Source organism: Carcharhinus amblyrhynchos, chromosome 35, assembly GCF_965287045.1.
Source record: "Carcharhinus amblyrhynchos chromosome 35, sCarAmb.v2.hapA, whole genome shotgun sequence".
NCBI classification, from domain to species: domain Eukaryota; kingdom Metazoa; phylum Chordata; class Chondrichthyes; order Carcharhiniformes; family Carcharhinidae; genus Carcharhinus; species Carcharhinus amblyrhynchos.
Genome location: NC_137358.1, coordinates 6,646,030 through 6,673,409, shown reverse-complemented (window position 1 = coordinate 6,673,409; position 27,380 = coordinate 6,646,030). Strand labels below are relative to the sequence as shown.

The 27,380-nt window shown below is 46.7% G+C and overlaps 1 pseudogene across 1 annotated transcript; it reads right to left on the bottom strand.

Moving 5' to 3' along the window:
* Window positions 1–3,371: 3,371 nt before the first annotated feature.
* LOC145361492 (serine/arginine-rich splicing factor 3-like) lies at window positions 3,372–27,380 on the bottom strand (annotated as a pseudogene). Its single transcript, XR_013889845.1, has 5 exons — window positions 27,317–27,380; window positions 24,498–24,714; window positions 21,462–21,605; window positions 10,593–10,688; window positions 3,372–6,428 (listed from the first exon to the last, which is right to left on the bottom strand). The product of XR_013889845.1 is annotated as a serine/arginine-rich splicing factor 3-like (transcript).

Sequence of the window (27,380 nt, the reverse complement as noted above, 5' to 3'; positions counted from 1 at the left end):
CACCCTTAAACCTCGTACGCTCCAGAGAAAAAAGTCCCAGTCTATCCAGTCTCTCTTTATAACTCAAACCATCAAGTCCCAGTAGCATCCTAGTAAATCTTTTCTGCGCTCTTTCTAGTTTAATAATATCTTTTCTGATATTTAATAATATCCACTATGAACAGAGACTGATAGCCAAGTTCCACACACGAAGACTGTCTCAACCGAGATCTTGGGTTCACGTCACGCTATTTGTAACCCCCATGACTTGCTTAGGCTTGCAAAATCTCACTAACTGTCCTGTCTGGAGACAATATACATCTCTTTAACCTATGCTTAATGCTATTTCCATTCACATTGTCTGCACCTTTAAGCCTTGATTAGCTGTAGACTCACATTCTAATCAGTATTCTGCAAAGTGTGTGTCTCTATATGCCCTGTTTGTGATCAGAACTCCCCACTCACCTGACAAAGGGGCAGAACCCCGAAAGCTAGTGGCGTTTGCTACCAAATAAACCCATTGGACTTTAGCCTGGTATTGTGAGACTTCTTACTATCTTCGGACAGCCAGAGGGTGATTGTAGAGGGTTGTTTTTCAAACTGGAGACCTGTGACCAGTGGTCTGCCTCAGGGATCAGTGCTGGGTCCACTGTTATTTGTCATTCATATTAATGATTTGGATGAGAATATAGTAAGCATTGTTAATAAGTTTGCAGATAACATCAAGATTGATGGCATAGTGGACAGAGAAGGTTATCTCTGATTGCAACGGGATCTTGATCAACTGGGCCTGTGGGCTGATGAATGGCAGATGGAGTTTAATTTAGATAAATGCGAGGTGATCCATTTTGATAGTTTGAACCAGGACAGGATTTACTCAGTTAATGGTAGGGTATTGGGGAAAGTTAAAGAACAAAGAGATCTAGGGGTACAGGTTCATAGCTCCTTGAAAGTGGAGTCACAGGTGGACAGAGTGGTGAAGAAGGCATTCGGCATGCTTGGTTCATTGGTCAGAACATTGAATGCAGGGGTTGAGGGGTTTTGTTGAAGTTGTACAAGACATTAGTGAGGCCACATTTGGAATACTGTGTACAGTTCTGGTCACCCTATTATAGAAAACATGTTATTAGACTAGAAAGAGCGCAGAAAAGATTTACTTGTATGTTACTGGGATTGATGATTTGAGTTATAAAGAGAGGCTTGATATAATGGGACGCTTTTCCTCTGGAGCGAAGAGGCTGAGGGGTAATCTTATAGAGATCTATAAAATAACGAGGGGCATGGATCAGCTAGATAGTCAATATCTTTTCCCAAAGGTAGGGAAATCTAAAACTATAGGGCATAGGTTTAAGGCAAGAGGGGAGAGATACAAAAGGGTCCAGAGGGGCACTTTTTTCACATAGAGGGTGGTGAGTGTCTGGAAGAAGCTGCCACAGGTAGTAGTAGAGGCAGGTACAATTTTGTCTTTTAAAATAAGTTTGGACAGTTACATGGGTATAAAGGGATAGGGGCCAAACACAGGTATTTGGGACTAGCTTAGTGCTTAAACAAAAGGGCAGCATGAAGAAGATGGACCAAAGGGCCTATTTCCATGCTGTAAATCTCTATGACCAGGATTAAAGGCTGTTGCTTTGCGGGATGCACTGAGATTGGAATTGCAATGTCAACACAGATGCAATGGCTATTCTTCAGTGCAATGTTGCGAGCAAGCTCCTCATTCTCAATAACCCACAGGTGACAACGTTTCTTCTGAATTCCCTATTTGATTTATTGACGTTTGGTGGGTCTTGCCCTTCCCCCACTTTTAGTCTACTCGTTGGAGTTTAGAAGGATGAGGGGGGATCTTATAGAGACGCACAAGATAATGAAAGGGATGGATAGGGTAGAGGTAGAGAGATTCTTCCCGCTCAGAAAGGACAGCAGGGCTAGAGGGCACAGTCTCAAGATAAGGGGCGAGGGGGGTGCAGTTTAGAACGGAGTTGAGGAGGAACTTCTTCACTCAAAGGGTGGTGAATCTCTGCCCGTTGAAGTGGTGGAGGCTACCACGCCAAATATATTTAAGTCACGGGTACATAGGTTTTTGACAGACAAGGGAATTAAGGGTTATGGGGAGAGGGCGGGAAAGTGGAACTGATCCATTTCAGATCAGCCATGATCTTATTGAATGGCAGGGCAGGCTCGAAGGGCTAGGTGGCCTACTCCTGCTCCTATTTCGTATGTTCTCTTAAAAGTCTTGCATGATTTTGAAGACTTCAGATTAGGCCACTCCTCGGTCACCTCTTTTCAAGAGACTAAGGCCAATATCCCTGTAAAGTCAGTATAAGCTCATGGTTGGTTATTCCACCTTATGTAACCTAAAGTTTTTTTTTGTTATAAGTTTATTTATTGGTTTCACAACTAGGCTTACATTAACACTACAATGAAGTTACTGCAAAAAGCCCCTAATCGCCATATTCTGGCACCTGTTCAGGTACACTGAGGGACAATTTAGCCCGACCAATGCACCCTAACCAGCACGTCTTTGGACTGTGGGAGGAAACGGGAGCACCCAGAAGAAACACATGCAGACATGGGCAGTGACCCAAGCTGGGAAGTGAACCCAGGTCTCTGGTGCTGTGAGGCAGCAGTGCTGACAACTGTAACCTAGGCATTCGTTAATAGTCCAACAACACTCGGTGAAAAGTGACTTTTTTTTTAAAGATTATGGAGCATGGGGGCTGCTCATTGGGCCAGCATTTGCTGCCCAGCCATAGCTGTCCCTTGAGGTGGTGGTGAGCTGCCTTCTTGAACTGCTGCAGTCCACGTGCTGTGGGTTGTCCCATAATGCCATTAGGGAAGTATTCCAGATTGGCGATATCCAGTTATGCAGGCAGTATTCACAGCAGGAATCTGGATGCTTAGAGAACATGCCAGCGTTGGACTGGGGTGGGCACAGTAAGAAGTCTCACAATACCAGATTAAAGTCCAACAGGTTTATTTGGAATCACAAGGTTTCAGACCATTGTCCCTGTCACATTAGCAGAGGTAGGTTCACAAACATGGTATATATAGACAGACACAATCGAAAAGTAATTACAGATTGTGAATGTGAACCTGTAAAGACTTACATTCCAACAATTCTTCACACTCACAATCTGTAATTACCTTGCGATTATGTCTTTGTCTATATGTGCCGTGTTTGTGAAGCGACCTGCACTCACCTGATTAAGGAGCAGCGCTCCGAAAGCTTGTGATTCCAAGTAAACCTTTTGGACTTCAACCTGGTGTTGAGAGACATCTTACTTGGAGGACATATGGGGCACTAGGTGACGCCTGTTTCCCTCCCTTGTGTCTCGGGGTAGCTTGTCAAGAGATCAACTGGCTCGCACATAAACCACACACAAACAACGCACTAAAAGACAGCTGGGATTTTAATAACTTTTATGCAGAAACACAGAACCAAAACAAAAACTGATATCAAAACTTCAAACCAGCTCATATCAATAATCCTTTTAAAAAAAGTTAACAGTTTGGTTGTAGATTTTCAGTGACATCAGAAGGGCTATGCCAACGTCACAAAATAATCTCAACTGTACAATCAAGAGCCACCTCCTCAGCACGGGTGATATGTCAGGGACCCATCAACAATGCATTCTAATACTTAACCTGGCACTGAATCCATTTACAAAAATGAACAGCCTGCACAACAGCAAGGAAAGAAACACTTGTACAAGGTGCACCTGGATATGCGGGCTCCTGGAAAGCTTTGCACAGGGTGAGGTTAAGTTGCCTCAGTGTAGGAGGTCTCGTAAATACATTTTTAAAAAAACAAGTTCCAAGTACTTCTCCTTAACGAGAGCTGTCGCAGCCAGTGCACCATAATACAGCCTAAACTCCCGAGTACCAAGACAGTCAATTTCTTTTTTTTTGCTTTAAAAAATCCATTACCGCGATAAGTAAACATGGTGCTTAATAAGCAAACTTGGAAACAAGGGGGAGCAACGCTGTGAGGATAACTGCTCCCATTTTAATTATACGCTTTTAATCCAAAATTGGCCTGCAGTTGAAAGCACGTTCCTCTGCACAGTGCCTCGCTGCAGAAATTCTACCCTTCTAAACGTGCCAGCCCCAGCTCCAATGACAAAACACTGCTGCGATAAAACAACGGTTTAGACACAACTCAATTTCACTCCATTATCGAGGCATTGCCAACTTAAGGGCAGGCCGGACTACAGTGTTTTGGAATAGCATTCAAACAGGCTGAGTCAGGGACGGTGGGGAGGGGGCCTTTCCGATAACAGTAAAGCTACACAGACTACAGGCTGGCTGGGGAATGTCAGAATATGCTCCAGTTTCACAAAAAAGTGACAGGTGTCACGTACGTCTTTAGAACCGTAGTAGGCGACACATCTCACTCCCAACATAGCAAAACGCTATTCAAAAATGGACTGGACATCAAGATTCACGGTTGTGGCGACTTCAGAGGCGAGGGGGTGGGCAAAGATAGGGGGTTTGCACAAATAAAACTCTAACGCAGCTGCTGGAGTGGCTTGGTCCTGCTGCTATGGAAATTGGCTTGCGAGTCCAGGTTGCTATTCAGGCTGTGTCTAATTGGGCTGGCTGACTAATTCTAGTACCAACCTTTCCTTCGCCAACTGCTCTTGTTTAGTAGATCACTGGATTCACTGATCTAACGTCCACCTACTGCCAACATTCAAGGAGCCCAATCCTCAGGGAATTGGCTTGGGGAAATGGGACCATGGGACGTCACGCCAAAGCAATAATCGTGCACTAACCCGATCAAAGCAAAATCCACGGCTATGCTGGGATTTCTGCACCACTGGATTATTTTGTGTGTGCGTGTCAGTTCTCATCATCCCTTCAGCCCAAGCACCAACCCAAGCAGAAAGAAAAGATCAAGTGGCCAGCAACGAGGTGCAACATGTACACGGAGCACTTGCAGCCAAACGATCACTGTCAGCAACTGTTGTTGGAATGAAATCCTAGCGGGGGAGGCAGCAGTGGCACAGCTAGCCAGGGGTGACCTTTACACCACCGTATCAGCACCAGTTGGAAGGGAAGATGAAAGGTTTTGAACTGAGCTCCTGTAGATTGGGGAGAAAAACACTAGGAAAGCGAACATTGGCGAGTTGTTTAGGCTGTGGTAGTCAAATGGCATCAGCTGAGCCCGAGAGGGCTGCCTTCAAGCTGCAAGTGGTCAGAGCCCAGTCTGCTCCCAGACCCGAGTCATCAACTCCTTTGCAGAGAAGATCAGGGGAAAGGTTTCAGGAGGTAGAGTAGCTGAAGGGGGTGGACTTTGCTGCTTGGGGAAGGAGGCCCTCAGCGGGCAGGCTGACTGTCGCTAACGTCACAGTGGTCAGCTACTTTACAGCACGTGGGGGTTTTTGCCTAAAGGGTTTGGAATCGCCAACACTTATCCGGGTTCCCAAGCTGCCGCTTGTGCCTAACGGAAAAGGGGAAACTCCCATGATCGCAAAAACCCACCAAACATTAAATTTTTTGCCGGACAGTGGCATAGCAACAATCCCACCCAGGCCCTACCTGTAACCCTGTGTACTTACCCTGCTAATCCCAAGGGGCAATTTAGCATGGCCAGTCTCCCTAACCTGCACGTCTTTGGATACTAAGGGGCAATTCAGCACGCTTCACACTCCTGGTCCCATACACAAGAACAACATACGTGGTCCCATTAGGTTTATGCCTCTGAGTATAGTAACAATCGCTGGTAAAGATCTCCCTCACCAGAACCCAATATCGTCCTAAACCACTGCACCGAGATGGACTATTAGATGATGAACACCCTTCCCATCGGCTGCCTCAATGCCCAAAACATTGGCCTCACTTAACTCAACACTGACAGATCCAACGATGGCATACTCTCTACTTCCTCGCATTGGAAAGCTGCCTTCCCTTCTTCAAAACTCAAGACCCTCAAGGGTCACACGCAAAGAAACACGGTAGTTCAGAAGTATGAATTAGGATATTTGGAGTAAGCCTGCTTAAAGCATTCTACTCCCCATTATAGTAGCTTTTCATCGCTGCGTCTATTTTGCAGGTTACAGTGCTGGGGAAGTCTGCAAAAGGCAAGTGAGGTCACGGGATATGTACAAGAAACAAGTTACTGAACAACTGTTTAACCAATTAAGGAGGTTTTGTTCAAACACCAGTCTCCTTTCTGGGGGAGGAGCATGTTTCATAGCTTTTGTGTCACAAGTTATTTTTTTTTTGTCTTTGCTTTTTAAAAAAAATGGTTTCAAAAAAATAGTGGAGCTGCAAACTGAAGCTCGTCTTTCCAAATTGGAATTAAACAGGTTACAGCCCTCCCCCCACCTCGCTGCTGCTTTTCGATCTTCACCATTTCAGGAGGACGTTCTTCATTGCTGAGGTGGTGTGGAGAGGAGAGCTGTCCCCATCGCAGATACTACTTCCTCTCTAAGGACCGGGAGCGACTGCAAGAGAGAGGAGAGGGGACAAAAAGACATCAGTCACGAAAACATAGACAAAATGGGGTTGAAGAGTTTCCTTTCAGACATGACCTGGGTTTTCTCGAACTATGAAAGCATTACAACAGTTTCCAGTGTTATGGGTGGCTCAGTGGTTAGCACTGCTGCCTCACAGCGCCAGGGACCCAAGTTTGATTCCAGCCTTGGGTGATTGTCAGTATGGGGTCTGCTCGTTTTCATGTGTCTGCGTGGGCTTCCTCTGGGTGCTCTGATTTCCTCCACAGTTCAAAGATGTTTGGGCTGGCCATGCTAAACTGCCCTTTAGTGTCCAAAGACATGCAGGTTAGGGGGATTAGCCATGCTAAATTGCCCCTTGTGTCCAAAGACATGTAGGTTAGGGGACTGACCATACTAAATTGTCCCATAGTGTTCAAAGGCTTGCAAGATAGGGGGATTGGCCAGGCTAAATCGCCTCTTAAGTGTCAGGGAGATTAGTAGGGTAAATGCACGGGGTTACAGGTTAGGGCCTGGGTGGGATTGTTGTTGGTACAGGCTCAGTGGAACAAATGATCTCCCCCTGAACTGTCGTACTAGGGGACCTCCAGTTACTTTGTGCTGAATATATATGATATATTGGAAGTTGGTGCACATTGCAAGTGGTGTCTTGGCTTACAGTCATTGACTGGTTCACTGATGGGATTGCCGAGTGTCTTGGATTGTTTAGTATGATAGTGGGTGGTTAGTCATTGATGGCTCAGCACTCCTGGCCAGGAAAGCATTCTGGAGGTCAGTTTTAAAGGCCATACTGCGAATTACTCACATTTATAGAATGCTTTCAACACATTAAAACTTCCAACTTCACAGACATAGAATCCCTATATAGTAAAGAAGGAGGCCATACACCCCATCGAGTCCATACTGCCCCTCCAAGAGTATCTTACCCACGCCCATTCCCTATAACTCCACACATTTTCCACAACTTATCCCCCCCAGTCTACACATCATGGTACATCAAGGGCAATTTAGCACGGCCAATACACCTAACCTGCACAGCTTTGGATTGAGAGAGGAAACCGGAGCACCCGGAGGAAACCCACGCAGACAAGGGGAGAATATGCAGACTTCGCAGAGGAAGGCGTTGTCTCTTAAGGAGATGAACCTCGACCCAAGGTGGAAATCGAACCTGGGTCTTTGGCGCTGTGAGGCAGAGGTGCTAACCACTGTGCCACCATGTCGCCTATGTCAAGATAAAATTTGACAGGTGGATTTTAAAGCAGACAGGTTTATGGAGGGATCTCAAAGCTTGGGAGACTAGACAACTGAAGGTAAGACTGCCAATAGTAAAGCAAAAACAGCCAGGGTTGGACAAATGGCCCAAAGTTTATTTATTAGTCACAATTAAGGCATACATTAACACTGCAATGAAGTTACTGTGAAATTCCCCTAGTCACCACACTCTGGCACCTATTGGGGTACATTGAGGGAGAATTTAGCACAGCCAATTCACCTAACCAGCATGGCTTTCAAAATGTGGGAGGAAACTGGAGCGCCCGGAGGAAACCTATGCAGACATGGGGAGAATGTGCAAACTGCACACAGACAGTGACCCAAGCTGGGAATTGAACCCAGGTCCCTGGCGCTTTGAGGCAGCAGTGCTAACCACTGTGCCACCAACCATTACGGAGTCCTAATCAGCAGAATGATACCGACAGGTTCTCAAAATCTCACGAGTGAATGAGTCAAACCAATTTTCAGGCAATTGTGCCACTAATCCATGCTTAAAAAGAGAGAGAGAGGCACCCTCCTGACTCTGCTCCATTCCACCCTGAGAGTTGGAAAGTACCCAAGGTTGTTGCCACGTGGAAGCAGTTGGCAGAACTTGTTCTTTGTCAACATAACCATATAATTTTCACGCTGTGCAGCAGAACCAAACTCTTAATTTGCCTCAATTGTTTTTAATTACAGGCCCCTCGTTACCATTTGTTCATCGGCATGTACTCTGCTGCTTGTTGTGACAACCCCACAGCAAACTACTCATCAGCAGCAAATTGCTCAACAATTACAGCAAACAAGTGGTCAGGGGCAAGCTCAGGCAGACTTCAGTCTGCCACTGGATCAAACCCTGCTGCAGACAGCCTCAGAATCCCTGCCGCTGTGTTTAAAAGTTTATTTATTACTGTTACAAGTAGGCTTACATTTGACACTGCAATGAAGTTACTGTGAAAATTCCCTAGTCACCACACTCCAGCACCTGTCCCAAGGGAGAATTTAACATGGCTAGTCCACCCTATCCAACATATCTTATGGACTGTGGGAGGAAACCAGAGCACCCGGAGGAAACCCACACACATACGAGGAGAACATGCAAGCTCCACACAGACAGTGACCCAAGCGGGAATTGAACCTGGGTACCTGGAGCTGTGAGGCAGCAGTGCTAACCACTGTGCCAATGTGCCATGGTGTCCCACAAAAATCCTACAATACAGTAGGAGGCCAATCAAGTCTACACCAATCCTCTCTCCCTATTCCCCCCTAACCTATATATCTTGGGACATTAAAGGAGCAAACTCCAAATAGTGATCCAAGCTGGGAATCGAACCCGGGTCCGTGGCACTGTGAGGCAACTGTGCTACCCAATGGCAGTTTCGCCATTGTCCGTGAGTTTTCAGAAATACAATGCAAGTGTCAGGACAGCAACAGGATTACACTTCACACAGGCTGCAAAATCTTATTAAGGCTGACACACCATCAAGCTCATACAAGTTGACAAACGTACTAGGGTGCACTCATACTGATATTCTGAGACAGACTGAGCAGAGTTAACTTGCTGTGTTTGGTATAAGCTGATGTGCAACTTTGAACTGGAGCAGAAAGGTCATCCCTAAACACTTAAATAGTTGTCTGGCTCACAGGAACCTAGCTGAGGTCCGAGAGCAAATTATCTAACTTTTCTTTGGCGCTAGAGTGGCAATGGAGAACAACGAAAGTGGGAGGAGAGGTAATATTTTTTACTTGTCAGAAGCACGACGACGACAACATTTTAAAATATTTACTCCAAAATGTCTGCTAGCACTGCTGCCTCACAGCTCTCGATTCCTGGCTTGGGTTATGGTCTATGTGGAGTTTGCATGTTCTCCCCATGTCTGCATGGGTTTCCTCTGGGTGCTCTTATTCCCTCCCATGGTCCAAAAGACATGCTGGTTGGGTGCACTGACTTGAACAGGCACTGGAGTGTGGCGACTAGGGGAATTTCACAGTGACTTCACTGCAGCGTTAACGTAAGCCTTACTTCTGACTAATAAATTAATGTTAAATGATCTTATTTGATCAAATAAGATCAAACAACACTGTTATCTCTTGCAAATGATAGTAGTGACTTCTGCACATGCACAAAAAGACATCGGCAGCCATCTTGCATGCCCACCTTGTGCCAAGAGATGCAACTGCTTTTTGTCCGTCTTTGCCTCTCCTTTTCTGAAGGACCTAGCAGCAGTGCAGCACAGTGGTTAGCACTGCTGTCTCACAGCATCAGGGACCCTGGTTCAATTCCTGGCTTGGGTCACTGTGTGTGAAGTCTGCACGTTCTCCCCACGTCTGCGTGGGTTTCCTCTGAGTGCTCCGGTTTCCTCCCACAGTCCAAAGATGTGTTAGGTGGATTGGCCATGCTAAATTGTCCCGTAGTGTCAGGGAGACTAGCTAGGGTAAAATGCATGGGGTTATGGGCTTGGGTGGGATGGTTGTTGGTGCAGGCTCAATGGGCCAAATGGTCCCTTTAGTACTGTAGGAATTCTACGATAACAGCTGATACTCCAATGTGTGAGCCCGTTACAGCACAGACTACTAGATAGTGACAAAGGAAAAGTTCCGACTGATGTACTTTATTCTCCCTCAATCCCCCAAAAAATCCGCAGAGATCAATTGTAGGAATTTATTAATCACAGTTTACGTGAGAAGTTCAGGAGGATAAGTGATCATTGTATTAGAAACACAATAGCAACAAAGGGGGCAAGTTGCAGGGTTCCGTGTTGCTGGTCCCTATGTATCTGACAGTGTTGACTACAGCAATCCCTTTCCCAATACAGAGCAAAGGACGGTTCATTGCTGCGCCAGAGCATTTCTCTGCTGAGGGGCAGGAACCTGCATCAAGACAAGTTTCACAAAGCTACTAACCTGTGTGACCTAGAGAAGGATCTCGATGGCTCGCGTCTGTCTCTGTCCCGGGAAATTGACCGCTCGCGACGCCGATTCTCTCTGGATCGAGACCTGCTGGGGAGCATACAGGACAAGATTTAAACAAAAGTATCAGGCCACTCCACTTGTTGTCAAGTGCCAGAAACCCTGTCACTCAGGTGGGGTGGGGTGGGGTGTGGGGAGGGGGAAACAATAACGTGGAGGGAGCTTATAAAAAGGTGGAGGAAAACCCCTCAAGAACTGAAAAAATATCACGAGTGCTCTAGATGCAACCCACACCAGAGTTAGGCAGCATTCCACGTTAATACCACTAAATGTTGTCAGTGCTCCCTCAGAATAAGCCTGCAAATACGTGCAGAGAAGAACAACTTTTTAAAAAAATGTTTGGTTGGATTCATCCATTAGATAGGGATGCACCTTTTTAAAAGTTCAATGAACTGAGGGGATTCATTGGTGATAGCATTTCAGCTCCAATCAAAATCATTCCTTTGGCCAACCACCGTTCAACAACCCTTTCGAAAACTAAATCAAAGAAATATTAGGTTCTTATTCCAGGAAAGAGCACTATGACCATTTAGTGGTGTTTCATTGGCACAAGATTCCACTTGCATTATAAAAAAATAATTCTGGGCCAACTAAGGCGGACAGATAGAGTGGACGTGCAGAGACTATTTTCTCGGATGGATGTAGCTGTTACTAGGGGGCATAACTATAAGGTTCATGGTGGGAGATATAGGAGGGATGTCCGAGGTAGATTCTTTACTCAGAGTGTGGTTGGGGTGTGGAATACATTGCCTGCTGTGATAGTGGAGTCGGACACTTTAGAAACTTTCAAGCGGTTATTGGATAGGCACATGGAGCACACCAGAATGACAGGGAGTGAAATAGCTTGATTTTTGGGCTCGGACGTAGCTCGGCACAACATCGAGGGCCGAAAGGCCTGTACTGTACTACATTCTAACTGTCCTCTTGGATGAGGCAAAACGATCCCGAGTGCCTTCCCCTTGTTTGCAACAAAGCCCAGTGCCGGGTGTAGTCATGAGTAGCCTCAGACCATTTGAGGAGCCAATAAGTTATTCCAAGGTCATTTTAATCCCCGAATCTATGCATTTCTGCTGTCCTAGGAACTGCAAACTGCCCATTGCTACCAACAGACATGGCCAGGCACATTTCCTTATCAGAAGAATGAAGGGCGATCTTATAGAAGCGTGTAAGATCATGAAGGGAATAGATAAGATAGAAGCAGGGCAGTTGTTTCCACTGGTGGGTGAAATTAGAATAGGGGGGCATGACCTCAAAATAAGGGGGAGCAGATTTAGGGCTGAGCTGAGGAGAAACATCTTCATCCAAAGGGTTGTAAATCCGTGGAATTCCCTGCCCAATGAAGCAGTTGAGGCTACCTCATTGAATGTTGAGGGAAGATTAGATAAATTTTTGAACAGTAAAGGAACTAAGGGTTCTGGTGAGCGGGCGGGTAAGTGGAGCCGAGTCCACAAAAAGATCAGCCATGATCTTACTGAATGGTGGAGCAGGCTCGAGGGGGATGGCCTGCTCCTGCTTCTAGTGCTTATGCCTTATAAGGGCCAGCAAACTGCTCTCCTCCTTGTTGCTATCTTATTGCTAACCCAATGATCATTTCCCTCTGAACTTTCCTCCCTCAAACTGGAATCGATACCATCTGACACTGCTACTCCTTGTTATACCCTCAACACCACTACTTACTCTAAGGACGTAATTCTCCCATCCTGCTCGCCACAGGAAGTGTGGCATGTGGAACATGATCTCAAGTGGGACTTTCCAGTCTAGGGGCGAATGCGACCAGAAAATCCCACGCCAATTCCTCAGTGGGAGAACTCCAGTAACCTTTCTCTTGCAATGGCTCAAGTTGAGTAGCACCTACCTGGGAATTTATAATAAAAGTTGGGATACAAGAGCTATTTGAATGATTATTACTCACATTTCAACTTCCTGCCCTATACTGAATTTAACCATTATTAATGCTACCATTACATTTTCCCTAAGTTAGCCTCTGAAATGCTAAATCTTTGATCTTAAACTAGGGAAAGGTTAGGTACTCTGTCCTCTGCCCCTCATTAGTAAAAAGCTATTGAGATCCAACTAGTGAACTGGCTGTTTCTAATGGAAGTGATATCCCACGAGTATGGGCATCTGGGTCATTGTTTGTAACCACACACACACACACTCAACACATTAGCTTTAGTCGCCTTCTCACAAGGGTCATCTCCCAAGACCAGGTTTAGGTGGTCTTTGCAGAGTTGGGGATCTTCAAACACAGATTCTCGCCCAACTAGCCAATCAATTAACGAGATCTTAGGTCATTTTCACTATGACAAAACAGTGTGATTTCAAGAAGAAATTAGATATAGCTCTTAGGGTTAATGGCATCAAGGGATTATGGGTGGGAAATTGGGATACTGAATTTGATGATCAGCCATAATCAAAATGAATGACGGAGCAGGCTCGAAGGGCCTACTCCTACTCTAGTTTCTATGTAATCACGCAGATCAGAAAGGCAGCGGGAAATACAGGTAAATCCAATGGTAGTTAATGTTTTATACGTGCTTGGACTATGGGATCAAACTCCAACCTCAACGACATTTACACTCTCTGCTTAGGCAGAAGAGCAAGTCAATCCTAGCCCAGTTACAATTCCCTAGGGATCCTCCAGAATGCTGTAAAAACACACAACTAAAAACAGAGATACACGTGCAGGCCCTCAAATATGTGTGTCACTTCAGGTAGCTGACGTATGAAGGTCATGTACCTTCTCCAAAGGGGGCAGGAAAGCAAAGGATGACCAGTAACAGGGGTTTAAACTAGGATAATCCGATCAGCAGCCATTATTTCTGACCCATTTCATTTTCACAGAATCCCTTCAACACAGAAGCAGGCCATTCAGTCCATCAAATCTGCGCCAACTCTTACCCGAGTCTTATCCCCAAAATCCCATATATTTACCCCCTTAATCTCCCTAACCTTATACCTTGGCACAGTAAGAGGCAATTTAGCATGGCCAATCAACCTTAGCTACACATCTTTGGACTGTGGGAGGAAATCCACAAATCTGTGGCGGTTTCCACGTGCAAACTCTACACATACACTAATCCCCCTAACCTATATATCTTAGGACACTATAAGGGCAATTCAGCGTGGCCAGTCCACCTAACCAGCACATCTTTCAGACTGTGGGAGGAAACCGGAGCACCTGAGGAAACCTGCACGGACATGGGGAGAATGTACAAACTCCACACAGATACTAATCCCCCTAACCCGGGTCTGGCGCTGAGAGACAGCAGTGTTAACCACCGCGCTACCCATGGTGTAGGAAGAAAAACAGAATTCCATCCGAAGAATATTTCACAGCTGGTTTGGTGGTACGTTCAGAGCTGGATTTATAACAGGCCTGCTGACTGGGGTTATGGGAGGGTAGACAGGGAACAATCTCCAGATAACAAGTCGCCTTGCAAGGTTACTCTCCAGATTGGTTTAGGCACATCTAAACTGGTGTCAGAACACAAACCAAACTACCTGGGCAAGCTGAAAGCCATATAAAAAGAAAATGGAAACATTCAGCGGGACCCTCCATTGGGATCCAAGATGATCTTTGGCTGTGCATCTACAGACAGCAGCACAGTGGTTCGCACTACTGCTGCCTCACAGTGCCAGGAACCTGGATTTGATTCCCGGCTTGGATCACTGCCTGTGTGGAGTTTGCACGTGCTCCCCATGCCTGCGTGGGTTTCCTCCGGATGCTCTGTTTCCTCCCACAGTCCAAAAGATGTGCTGGTTAAGGTGCACTGGCCATGCTAAAAATTCTCCCTCAGTGTACCCAAACAGGGGCTGAGTGTGGCAACGAGGAGATATTCACAGTAACTTCATCAGTGTTAATGTAAGCCTACTTGTGACACTAATAAACTGAAACCCCAGATTCCTTCCACGCTCGAAAGATGTGCGGGTTAGGTTGATAAGCCATGCTAAATTGCACCTTAGGGTTGGGGGTTAGTAGGGTAAATAAGTGGGGTTATGGGGTTAGGCCATGGGCAAGACTGTGGTTGGTGCAGGCTCGATGGGCCGAATAACCTCCTTCTGCACTGCAGGGATTCTACGATACACAGAAACTGAGTTTCTCTCCCACAGCTGAAAGGGAAAAAAAAAGGAACAGTCAAAGCTCAACGTAAAACGAATTTCTTCACATTCCAGAAATTGCGGGTTTGAGTTCACAGCGACCAACACTTGGATGGAGGCATGAAGGATCCCAGAGGGAAAGGAGGAGATTGAGAGAGAGAGAGAGAAAATAAATTAGCTAAGAACAGAAAAGTGGCGACGGGAGGAACACTGATCGAATTGTCTAACGAAAGCATAAAAAGCAGATTAAAAAAAAACTTACTAGAACAGTCAACATTAATACAAATCTACGGATGTCCGCAGAGCGTGGCATTTTGCGATGGTGCGGGGAGGAAGAAGGGGGTAAAAAAAAAAAGGGACCCTGACAAACTGGATTCATGCACGTTGTAGAATTAAAAATAAAAAAAGGTATTAATTTATCTGCTATGTATTGGCATGCAGACCAATCGAAGCAACCCCCTTGTAGAGTGCGTCGGTACCAGATCACTGCCGATGCAGATCGTGGGTTTGTAAAGGCTGACAGGCAACCCACTGACGAGGAGCGAGAGGATTTCAGATGGTTATTTTTTTTTTGTGCTTTCCCCCGTTGGCTGTTTTGGTCGTTACGGGCCGCCGGCAGAAACAGTAGAGGAGGGATGGTTGATTTTTTTTATATATGTATAAAACAGCGTGCTGGGGTACGCAGGAAAAAGGACCCAAACTTGCCGGTCGAGCGGTTGGTGGTTCAGTCGCACACACTCACAGACACACGTGAATGCTGGATGTTTGCGGTGTGAGCCGTTGTTTAGATTGGGGCGCGCTGATTCCCCCTGATGTAGACACAACCAGTTGATTGGCTAATGCAGACTCGGAGTAGTGGACGCTCTCTGAGAGGGGGGTAGGGGGTGAGTGCGTGGGTTTCAACTGCACATTTCATCAAAAGAAAAAAAATGCATAGAAATACCAGTTACTATCTAACCAAGCACGACAGAACTTCATTTCATTTAACTTTTAAATATACGCATCAGTATTAAATATCACCCCACTCCGATTTAATATCATCCAAAGCCAAATAAATTCTAATGCATCAGTTTGATCAGTGTTGAGTCGAAACATCAGTCTCTGTCATCGCTGCAAACTTCAACCCCTGAAATCCTTATTAATTCCCCACAATTTCAAGAAACTGCTTTCTTTCACATTACTCAAGGCAGTCACAGAGTAAGAGTACGAAGACCATGCTGTGCACGTAACGGCAAGCCTATCGTTTGAACATTTATTTACAGATCAATCGCAAAGCAAGTTCAGAACCAACAAGAAAGTCTGCTGCAGACTGGTCCGACTCAAGCAATGATATTAAACTGATACACAAGGACAGTAAATTATCAGGGCCAATTCCTTTCTGCTTCTCAAAGGCCACCTTTGATCTGACTCGAAACCACGAGGCCCGCTCTTAATCCAAGGAGAAAACCAAAAAAAACCTTTGGAACGTGTTCCATATTAAAACTCCAGCGAGTGGTAATGTCCCAAGTTTGATCCTTGATCTGTGATGAGTTAATCGGTCTCAGCTAGGGGAAATAAAAGTCCTCTGCTAGCCTTTATACCTCTAGGTGACAGGGTGGTTAGCACTGCTGTCTCTCAGTGCCAGGGAGCTGGGTTTGATTCCCAGCTTGGATCACTGCCTGCATACTCTCCCCACATCTGTGCAGGTTTCCTCCCACAGCCTGAAAGACGTGTTGGTTAGGTGCACCAGCCATGCTAAATTCTCCCTCAGTGTACCTGAGCAAGCACCGGAGTTTGGCAACTAAGGGATTTTCACAGTAACTTTGTCGCAGTGTTAATGTAAGCCTATTTGTGACACGAACAGATAAATAAACAAAAGGGGCGAATATGATTCAGCCAGGTTTTCTGCTGTTAATCGTTAACTAGCAACCTTTGCCGATTGTGGCATGATCAGTCACAACCGTGGCGCACATCATGGCTAAATATGCAAGTGAGCATTAAGCAAAGGGAGCACTGGCCCAGTCAGCATTCTTAGAATGGCCATTGAAAAATACAGCATGTGGAACTGCGGCCTCTGATAAAAAAAAATTAGCAACATTGTGGAAGTTTGGATTCTTTTAAGACAAAGGATTTGTTCACAAAGGCCCTGAAATATTTGTGTATGAAAAACAGTGTAACAAATCACAACGATAGATAAATTTGCAGAATTTTCTGAATCAGATAATGTAGAAGCCAGAAACCTTTTATCCGACATAGACACAGAAACATTAATTCAGCTGAACTGTTGCATGGGGAATGCATCAGCTTCACAATGCCGCCTTTAATGTAGAACTTTTAAACAGTACACCACATGACTAAAAGGCTACAGCCATATCCTTAAAAGGTCAACCCATAAGATATCCTAAAGGAAAAGACATTGTTATCTTAACACATTGAAGAGTGTAGCTCCTTGACTCTCTCTAAACTTGCTGTCCTGTTGCAACAGGAGACAATTGAGAAAGGTGAGAAGGGAAACTGGCATAATTTGGCAGAGGTAACCGGTAATACGTACAGCGGTTTATTTTTGTAGCTTTGGGCAAAAGACTGGGATGATCAAGGTTCAGGTGAATGATTCTAACCTCCTGAAAGTACTTTAAAGCCACAGTTTGGTTAGGATCAGGTGTCCTCTTTAATAAAAACAAAATTCACATTGCTTTTTCTCATTACTAAAAACCCCAGGGTTAGAACAAGGACAAGGTGAATCAGAAGTGCACTTTCCTAGAGTAGGGGACTACATCCCCATGGCAGACATTCCAGGGGCACCATAGTGGTTAGCGCTGCTGCCTCATAGCACCAAGGGCCTGGGTTCAAATCCTGGCTTGAGTCACCACCTGTGGAGTGTGCACGTTACCCATGTGTCTGCGTAGGTTTCCTCCGGGTGCTCTGGTTTCCTCCCACAGTCCGAAAGATGTGCCTGTTAGGTGGATTGGCCATGCTAAATTGGCCCTTATTTACCCTACTAAGCCCCCGAACTAAGTGGGGTTATGGCGATGGGGTTGGGATGGGATTGTGGTCGGTGCAGACTTGGTGGGCTGAATGGATTAATGTAAGCCTACTTGTGACACTAATAAATAAACTTTAAAAAAACTTTTCCAGTCTTGAGTACACCCACGGTAATTAAAGAAGTCAAGAAGTTATTTCCCACAGGAATTCTGTCCAAAATAGAGCAGGGTAGAACCACAATTTCACAGCCTTGCTCTGGCCTCCTGTGCACAGTGTCAGAAGCCTGGACAACACAAACAAGTTTAAAAGAAAAGCCACCTTAAACAGAAATTGAAATAAGGTTAAAAGCCAGGCTTCAAGTGAAGCTGGAACTGTCTCAAGTGGAACAAAAACAGAAATGTTGGAAAATCTCAGCAGGTCTGACAGCATCTGCCTCAGCAAAGCAGCCAGCATAATTAAGGACCCCATGCACCCCTCTCTCTTCCACCTTCTTCCTTTATCTGAAATGAAAGTTGTGTTTCTCTCCTTCACCTGGGGCATACACTGCAAGCTTACTCTCAAGAAATCAACTCCTTACACGCAGAATAAAGCAGGGGAGCAAGGGAGAGCGAGAGACCAATTCTCACAAGCCTAATTTAATCTTTTTCTGGGGCCCATTTTCTCCCTAAAAGGCATCCTGACTTTCCTCGAGCACAGCTCCACGGCTGGCTGCTACATCTTTAAGTGTGAACAGATTGTTTCAGAACGTTTGACTGTGATGTCTGCCCACAGCTTAGTTTGATTGTAACCTCACCCGATGTCTGCACACACTTCTCAGTGGGGGACAACCAAGCAGCCTTCGGGAATTGAGGGGGGAGACCCTCAGCTGATCCTTCCTGTCTAACTTCATGCACACCAGCCCTGTTAATTTCACTCAGATAGAAAATGCATCCCAAATTTGCACCATCCTGAAAAAGCAGAAATCACCCAGGGTGGATTATATGCCACAGTATCAGCTGATGACCAAATCATTTGTTCTGGACTAGAAGCAAGAGTATCAATGACTCATCGTCCTGTACAAACATTATTATGTCAATAACACAGAGTGCAGCAACAATAAGTGTTGGCACTTGAGAACATCACTACTACACTGCTTACATTATTAAACACTACCAACTTCCAGCCAATAATCAAGGTTCTGATGGAAAATAATTAACTGACTTTCATTGTGATTTATGGTTCTGAACACTTGGTGCCTTGAAACAGATCTGGAAACGTTACTTACAGGGAGTGCTCAAAAACCATGTAATCACAGGTGGAGGCCATTTGGCCCACCGAGTCTGCACAGATCTCTGAAAAAGCACTCTAACTAGTTCCGTTCCACTGTCACAACCCCACAGCGTGACCTACACTGATAACAAAGCACCCAGGTCTTATTCCTGTAACCCCACATATTTACCTCACTTTATGGCAGCATTGTGGTTAGCACGGCTCCCTCACAGCACCAGGGACCCAGCTTCGATTCCAGCCCTGGGTCACTGCCTGTGTGGAGTTTGCACGCTCTCCCCGTATCTGTGAGGGTTTCCTCCCAGGGCTTCGGTTCCTCCCAAAGTCCAATGATCTGCGGGTTTGGTCGATAGGCCATGCTAAATTGACCCTAGCGTGAAGAGGATTAGCAAGTGAATGTATGGAGTTGGGGAGGTAGGGCCTGGGTGGGATTGTGGGCTGCGCAAACTCGATGGGCCGAATGGCCTCTTTCTGTACTGTAGGGATTCTATAATAATCCTCCTACCCATCTTTAGGCATTAAAGGGTCAATTTACCATGACCAATACATCTAAGCTTCACATCTTTGGGCTGTGGGAAGAAACCGGAGCACCCGGAGGAATCCCATACAAACACGAGAAGAACGTGCAAACTCCACACAGACAGTCTCCCTAGGCTGGAATCGAATCCAGGTCCCTGGCACTGTGAGGCAGCAGCGCTAACCACTGTGCCACTGTAACCTTGTATATTCTTACGTTTTGGAGAGTTAATGTCGTCTATTCTCCCATTAACACCGTTTAAACAGATATTATTAAAATAAGAGGATGCAGTGACCACTGGCACAGTGCTTTAGACCACCCAAAGCCTTCCATTTGCAAAGAAGTGTTTTGCTGTTCCTCTACTGCACCATGTGCTCTGTTAGACTCTTGTTAAGAATACAGTTGAAGCATTCTTGGTTTTTTTTTAAAACAAAGGTGGGAGGGGGCTGGATTAGAATTCCAATAAACAAAAAAAGTGATGCATTTTGTTCAATTTAGGGCGAGTTATCCTATAGTACAGCAACAACACCCTTCTTTCCAGCAGTTACTTTGAAGGAGCAGTGCAGTTACATCCAGGGTCCCTTCAAGTGTTCCAAAGCCGATTCACAGGGTCCTAAGGCTGGAGTTAGAACTCACGATGCACGTGAGGCAACCTGATGAAGAAACTTACCAGCAGGTTTCAAATCAGATTACTCCATGTTACTAAAATAATTGTGTCTTTCATGTTGGTTACTCCGGATTCCTCCTATGGTATTAAACCACACACTTGGTGAGCTTATCATAGAATCCCTACAGTGCAGAAGGAGGCCATTCAGCCTATCTGCACGGACCACAATCCTAATCCCCATAACCCATGCATTCACCTTAGTTAGTACACTGACACTAAGGGGCAATTTCGTGTGGGCAATGCACCTAATCTGTCCATCTTTGGAGTGTGGGAGGAAACTGGAACACCCCGAGGAAACCCATGCAGACATGGGAAGAATGTGCAAATTCCATACAGATAGTGACCCAAGCTGGGAGTTGTCCAGTGTCACCAATGGGTATAATGTCTCAAAGTTGAGGGAGGTTCAGTGAGTCTACGGAACAGCAATGGACAGGGATTGCTGAACATTAAAGCAATGCAGTAGTACATCTGTGCACTCAATGGGAAAAGGGGGCTACTTTACAAAGCATTGTAGCAGCTTCCAGGATTATTTCCAAAAAAATGCAAGTTCCATTAATCCTCAGTCACTGCAATTGAAATGAAGTTTACATTTTATTTATTAATGTTACAAATAGGCTTACATTAACATTCCAATGAAGTTACTGTGAAAATCCTCTAGTCGCCACACTCCAGCACCTGTTCAGGTACACTGAGGGAGAATTGAGCACCTAACCAGCATGCCTTTTAGACTGTGGGAGGAAACCCACGCAGACACAGGGAGAAGATGCAAATTCCGTATAGATAGTGATACGTCTGGAACTGAATCTGGGTCCCTGGCGCTGTGAGGCAGCAGTGTTAACCACTGTGCCATCGTACCCTCTTAACCTAATGTAAAACCGAAGGTCTCAAATTTGTGCAGCTGTAAACCAAAGGCCTGTGTATTGCCAATACATAAACAAGTATACTGATCAGGATGGCAGTATCAAAATATTCAGGTTCCCAAATACGATAGCGCAATAGTTCCTTAGGGGTCGCAACAGTTCAGTTATATGTTTCTATCCCACGTGATTTCATAATTTCAGTGCCCACAATCACCAACCCCTCCTCCGCTCCCCACCGCACCCCCCCCCCCCCCCCCCCCCCCGCCACCCCACCAACCGTGACTAAAACTCTGCAGCTCCTGGGCCTCGGGTATGGGGATCTTGTCCATCCCTTACCAATTCCAACTTCCATACATATCCTTTAGACTGGGGCAGGAAAGCGTGCATGTGGGGGAAGAGAGAATGGTTAGTGTCGCTGGATTCACCCTCACCTGGAGTAGCGTCTACGTTGTGGACTGCGATGACGGTACTCATCATAACGTGGCCGTCGGGTCCAGGGTGGCGGTGGCCCACGATAGCGCTTCCTCCTTTCGCCAGAAGACAGCTCCACTCGGACACGAACTCCGCACAACGTCCTGCAATCCAGAGATCAGCATCAGCTGTGCTGGAGATACAGGAACGGAAACAAAAAAATGTTCCTGCTTTCTCCCGATGCTGTTGAACCTCAGTGTGACGGGAGAGGGGCACTCACCAACACTCAAGGGTTATGACAGCATACCTGCACTTTGACCCTACGAGATAGTTCCAAATTCCACTACTGGCAAAGTTCAAACATTTCAGAACGCAGGAACATCTTGGTGGCACCAAGGCATACAAGGCAGATACTCCCTGGTTCAAGTTTCAGTCTGTGCTCTGGTTGTTCAGAGTCCCTACAGTGCAGGAGGTGGCCGTTCAGCCCATCGAGTCTGCGCTAGCCACAATTCCACCCAAGCCCCATTCCCGCAATACCAGAAATTAACCCTGTTACTCCCCCTGACACCAAGGGGCAGCTTAGCGTGGCCAATCCACCCAACCCGCACATCTCTGGACAGTGGGAGGAAACGGAGGACCCGGAGGAAACCCACGCAGACAGGGGGAGAATGTGCAGACTCCAAGTGACCCAAGCCGGGAATTGAACCTGGCTTCCTGGCGCTGTGAGGCAGCAGTGCTAACCACTGTGCTGCCAATCTCTGCCAGAGCAGCAGCTGAACAACCTGTTCCACATTCATTTTGATCATCGAATTCAATATCCTAATCCCCCCATATCCCTTCAGCTCCTAGAGCTACATCTAATTTCTTCATGAAATCAGGCAACGTTTTGGCCTTCCTGTGGGCTGCACAGGAAGCATGACTCCCAGATTGCTACTAGGGACATTCACTGCAAAGTAGATCTACGTGGTATTAGCTTAGAACAGGAACCTGGGTGCAACAGCCTAACACTCTCTGCTCAGGTTTGTACATAAAGATAGCCACTTAGGTGAGGTGCTGGGAGGCAGTCAGCACTACTGGAACCAGGGCTTGATAGGAATCAGTTCTCTGGAAGGGACAAGAGGAATGGGTATACACAAAAGCCAAATGCTGAGCTCAGAAAAAAAATATCATAGCGCAGCATGGTGATTGGTACTGCTGCCTCACAGCTCCAGGGACCCGAGTTCCATTCCTGTCTTGGGTCACTGTCCGTGTGGAGTTTGCACATTCTCCGTGTCTGTGTGTTTTTCCTTGGGTGCTCCGGTTCCCCCCCACAGTCCAAAGATCTGCTGATTAAGTTGGTAGACCATTCTAAATTGCCCCTTAGGTGTTACACGGATGTCAGGTGGATTAGTAGTGTGAAGTGAGGTAAAGGGGATAGGGCCTGGATGGGATTGTTGTTGGTGTAGGCTCGATAGGCTGAATGGCCTCCTTCTGCACTGTAGAGATTTAAATCATAGAATGATTTCAATGCAGAAGGAAGCCATTCAGCCCACTGAGCCTACATTAACAATAATCCCATCTAACTCTATCCCCGCAACTCCACATATTTGCCCTGACAATTCCCTGACTCTAAGGGGTAATTTAGCATGGCCAATCAACATAACTAGCACATCTTTGAACTGTGGGAGGAATCCGGAGCACCTGGAGGAAACCCATGCAGACACGGGAGAAAGTGCACACTCCACACAGGCAGTGAACCAAATCTGGGTCCCTGGCGCTGAAAGGCTGCAGTGCTGTCCACCGTGCCGAAGCACTAAACTTCTACTGACGGTTGGTGAACTATAAATTGACAGAAACGTTCAAGACCGCATCAATCTTCACTAAACTAAACATTTATAGGATTGTCAAGAAACAAAATCTCAGGTATAAGGGTAACACATGAGCACAGCTTATCCCACCGGGGGATTTAAACCATATCCCTGAGGGTATTGAATGTCTACAACCCCCCTCCCCCTGCCCAGGTCCATGAATATGAGGAAGGGTAATTTGAGAAGCACGAACACTAGAAGAAATTAAATATAGCTAGTGGGGCTAAAAGCGATCAAGGGATATGGGCAAAAGGCAGGATCCGAATACTGAATTCGATGATAAGCCATGATCAAAATGAATGATAGAGTAGGCTTACAGGGCCGAATGGTCTACACCTGCTTCTAGTTTCTATGATTTTGGGTCTCTGGAATTAAGTTTCTTATCAATATAATTCACACAAACTGCTGCTATTTTACATTCCAGTCTCCAGATGCTGAAAGTAACCAAATAGGTGTCTAAAAGCTTCATAATTGGGACTGGTACGGCATCAGGAATTTGAGATCTATTCGTGGGACATGGGCGTCACTGGCTGGTCAGCCTTTATTGTCCATCCCTAATTGCCAGGACAGCTGAGAGTCAACCACACTGCTGTGGCTCCGGAGTCACACCTAGGCCAGACCGAGTAAGGACAGCCAAATTAGGGTGGCAGAGTGGTTAACACTGCTGCTTCACAGCGCCAGGGATCCGGGTTCAATTCCCGGCTTGGGTCACCGTACGGAGTCTGTGCATTCTCCCTGTGCCTGCGTAGGTTTCCTCCAGGTGCTCCAGTTTCCTCCCACAGTCCAAAGATGTGCGGGTTAGGTGGACTGGCCACGCTAAATTGACCTTTAGTGTCAGGGGATTAGCAGGGTAAATATGCAGAGGTTATGGGAATAGGGCCTGGGTGGGACTGTAATCGGTGCAGACTCGATGGGCCAAATGGCCTCCTTCTGCACCTTCAGGATTCTACAGAATTCCTTCCCTGAAGGACATTAGGGAGCCAGATGGGATTTTCCGACAATGGTTTCATGGTCATCAGTAGACTCTTAATTCCAGATTTCTTTTTGTTGAATTCAAATTCCACCACCTGCCATGGTGGGATTCGAACCCGGGTCCCCAGAACATTAGCTGAGTTTCTGGATTAATAATCTAGCGACTAGGCCATCACCTCCCTTTCAGTACACAATACACAGTGCTCGCCTTAAACCACACGCACGCACACTCTCTACCTGCCGTCCAGCTCACGTACGGCATCCGCTGCGTCGCGGGGATCCTCGAATTCGACAAACGCAAAGCCCGGCGGGTTACGTGCAACCCAGACGTTGCGTAGAGGCCCGTAGTAGCTGAACGAACGCTCCAGCTCGGTCTTGGTTGGTCCCAAGATGGTCACCCACGTAGACCTTGCAGTCGAGCGGACATGAGTCACGACGCATCATTGCTCAGCTGCTGGAATTTTTCCATTTGAAGAGGGGAGAACAGAAGAAATCCAACATCAGGAGGCGCATCCCTTACATTACGCAGCCTAGTGGGTTATCGTTGATATTTGCTTATAAAAGGCCTTTCATTGTTCAAGTAGATACATTTTAGCGTGTTGCAACAAATTAGTTTTGGAAAAGAAAAAAGAAACAATTCAACACAAATTCTCCGAAAGCATTTAACAGTGGGGGGGGGGGGCAGTAGGGGTGGCAGCATTTGGATTGCTGCCTCTCAGCACCAGGCTTTCATTCCTGGCTTTGGTCATCGTCTGCGTGGACTCTGCATATTTGAAGCTTTTTTTTGTTAGTGTCACAAGTAAGGTTAACATTAACACTGCAGTGAAGTTACTGAGAAAGTCCCCTAGTCGCCACATTCTGGCGCCAGTTGGGGTCAAAGCAACCTAACCAGCATATCTTTCAGACCATGGGAGGAAACCGGAGCATCATGAAGAGAGACTAAAAGGCAAAGTATAAGGCTAAGCTGAGGGGAAGCTTCACTGAAGCCACATCAGTGAGTACACTGTATGCATTCCCACAGTGAAGTTACTGTGAAAACCCCCTAGTCGCCACACTCGGGCACCTGTTCAAGGTTACACTGAGGGGGAACTTAGCATGGCCAATGCATCTAATCAGCACATCTTTCAGATTGTGGAAGGCAACGGGAGCATCTGGAGAAAACCACACAGACACTGGGAGAATGTGCAGACTCCACACAGACAGTGACCCAAGCTGGAAATCGAACGCTGGCGCTTTGAGGCAGCGGTGCTAACCACTGTGCCAACCCAACTTAAATTTCAGAGCTTCCATAACGTTTTGAAACACGCTGTGACCAATGTGTATAAATAATGGTTTGACGGCATATAACTTTAATTTTTACATGTAAAAGACTTAAGTAAAGGGAAATTGCACAAGCTTAAAAGCAGGATACCATAAAGGCTGGAGTAGCGAGACAGAAAAATACTGCCAGAAAAACCCAGCGAGTCAGGCAGCATCTGTGGGAACAGAAGCAGAGTTAGCGTTTTGAACTTATGTATCTCTGTATTGGAAACCCAGATTGGGTGCTTCTCATGGGCTGCAGCAATGTTGATTCAAACACATTTCGTGCATGTTTTGACAGTTGACTGAGCAATGAGGGTAAAGGTGGGGGAGGGGGGGAAAGAAAGGATGGGCAGGGAAATGGAGTGGGATCAGGGAGGGGAAAGCAAGAGGGGAAAAAGCAGGAAGAGGCAGAAGGGGAAAATAAAGATATAAAGGGATAAAGGGGGATATCGGGGGGGGGGAAAACGAAAAGGGGGATATTGGGGCGGGAATGAAAAGGGGGATATCGGTGGGGGGGGAATGAAAAGGGGGATATCGGTGGGGGGGGAATGAAAAGGGAGATATCGGTGGGGGGGGGGAATGAAAAGGGGGATATCGGTGGGGGGGGGGGAATGAAAAGGGGGATATCGGTGGGGGGGGGGGAATGAAAAGGGGGATATCGGTGGGGGGGGGAATGAAAAGGGGGATATCGGTGGGGGGGGGGGAATGAAAAGGGGGATATCGGTGGGGGGGGAATGAAAAGGGGGATATCGGTGGGGGGGGGGAATGAAAAGGGGGATATCGGTGGGGGGGGGGGAATGAAAAGGGGGATATCGGTGGGGGGGGGGAATGAAAAGGGGGATATCGGTGGGGGGGGGGGAATGAAAAGGGGGGATATCGGTGGGGGGGGGGAATGAAAAGGGGGATATCGGTGGGGGGGGGGGAATGAAAAGGGGGATATCGGTGGGGGGGGAATGAAAAGGAGGATATCGGTGGGGGGGGGAATGAAAAGGGGGATATCGGTGGGGGGGAATGAAAAGGGGGATATCGGTGGGGGGGGAATGAAAAGGGGGATATCGGTGGGGGGGGAGGAATGAAAAGGGGATATCGGTGGGGGGGGGAATGAAAAGGGGGATATCGGTTGGGAGGGGGAAATGAAAAGGGGGATATTGGGGGGGGAAACAAGAAAGGGGGATATGGGGGGGGAAACGAAAAAGGGCGATATCGGGGGAAAAGGAAGGCGATATCCCCCTTTCCATTTCCCCCTTCCTTCACTCCCCCCTCCCCCGATATCAAGGGGGAGAAGAGGGAGGTATGGGGGGGAGAAAAGGGGGGGGGTATTGGAGAGAAAAGAAAGGGCGATTTCAGGGGAGGGGAGCATTCAGGGGTAGGGGCAGAAGGAAGGGGGGGGGAAAGGAACCGGGGGGGGGGGGGGGGATGTCAGTGAGGAAAGGAACGGAGAGAAGGAAGGGGAGATTTCAGGGAGGGAAGGGGGATTATCAGGGAAGAAGGGGCGATTTCAGGGGTAAAGGAAGGGGGAATATTTGGGGGATTTTGATTTATTATTGTCACGTATATTAGCATTCAAAAGTATTGTTCCTTGCGCGCTGTATAGACAGAGCATACCGTTCACCGAGAAGGAAAGGAGAGAGTGCAGAATGTCCCGTTACATCCATAACTAGGGTGTAGAGAAAGGAGGGGTGGGAGTTAAAGGGGAGGAGGGTTTATCTCGCCCCCTCCCCGGTTCTAACCGCCACCGACCTCCAGTCACTTACCGTCCCTCTCCTGCTCGCTCTCACCTTCTGACTCGCTGCCGTAAAATGGCCGCCCCGAGGCGCC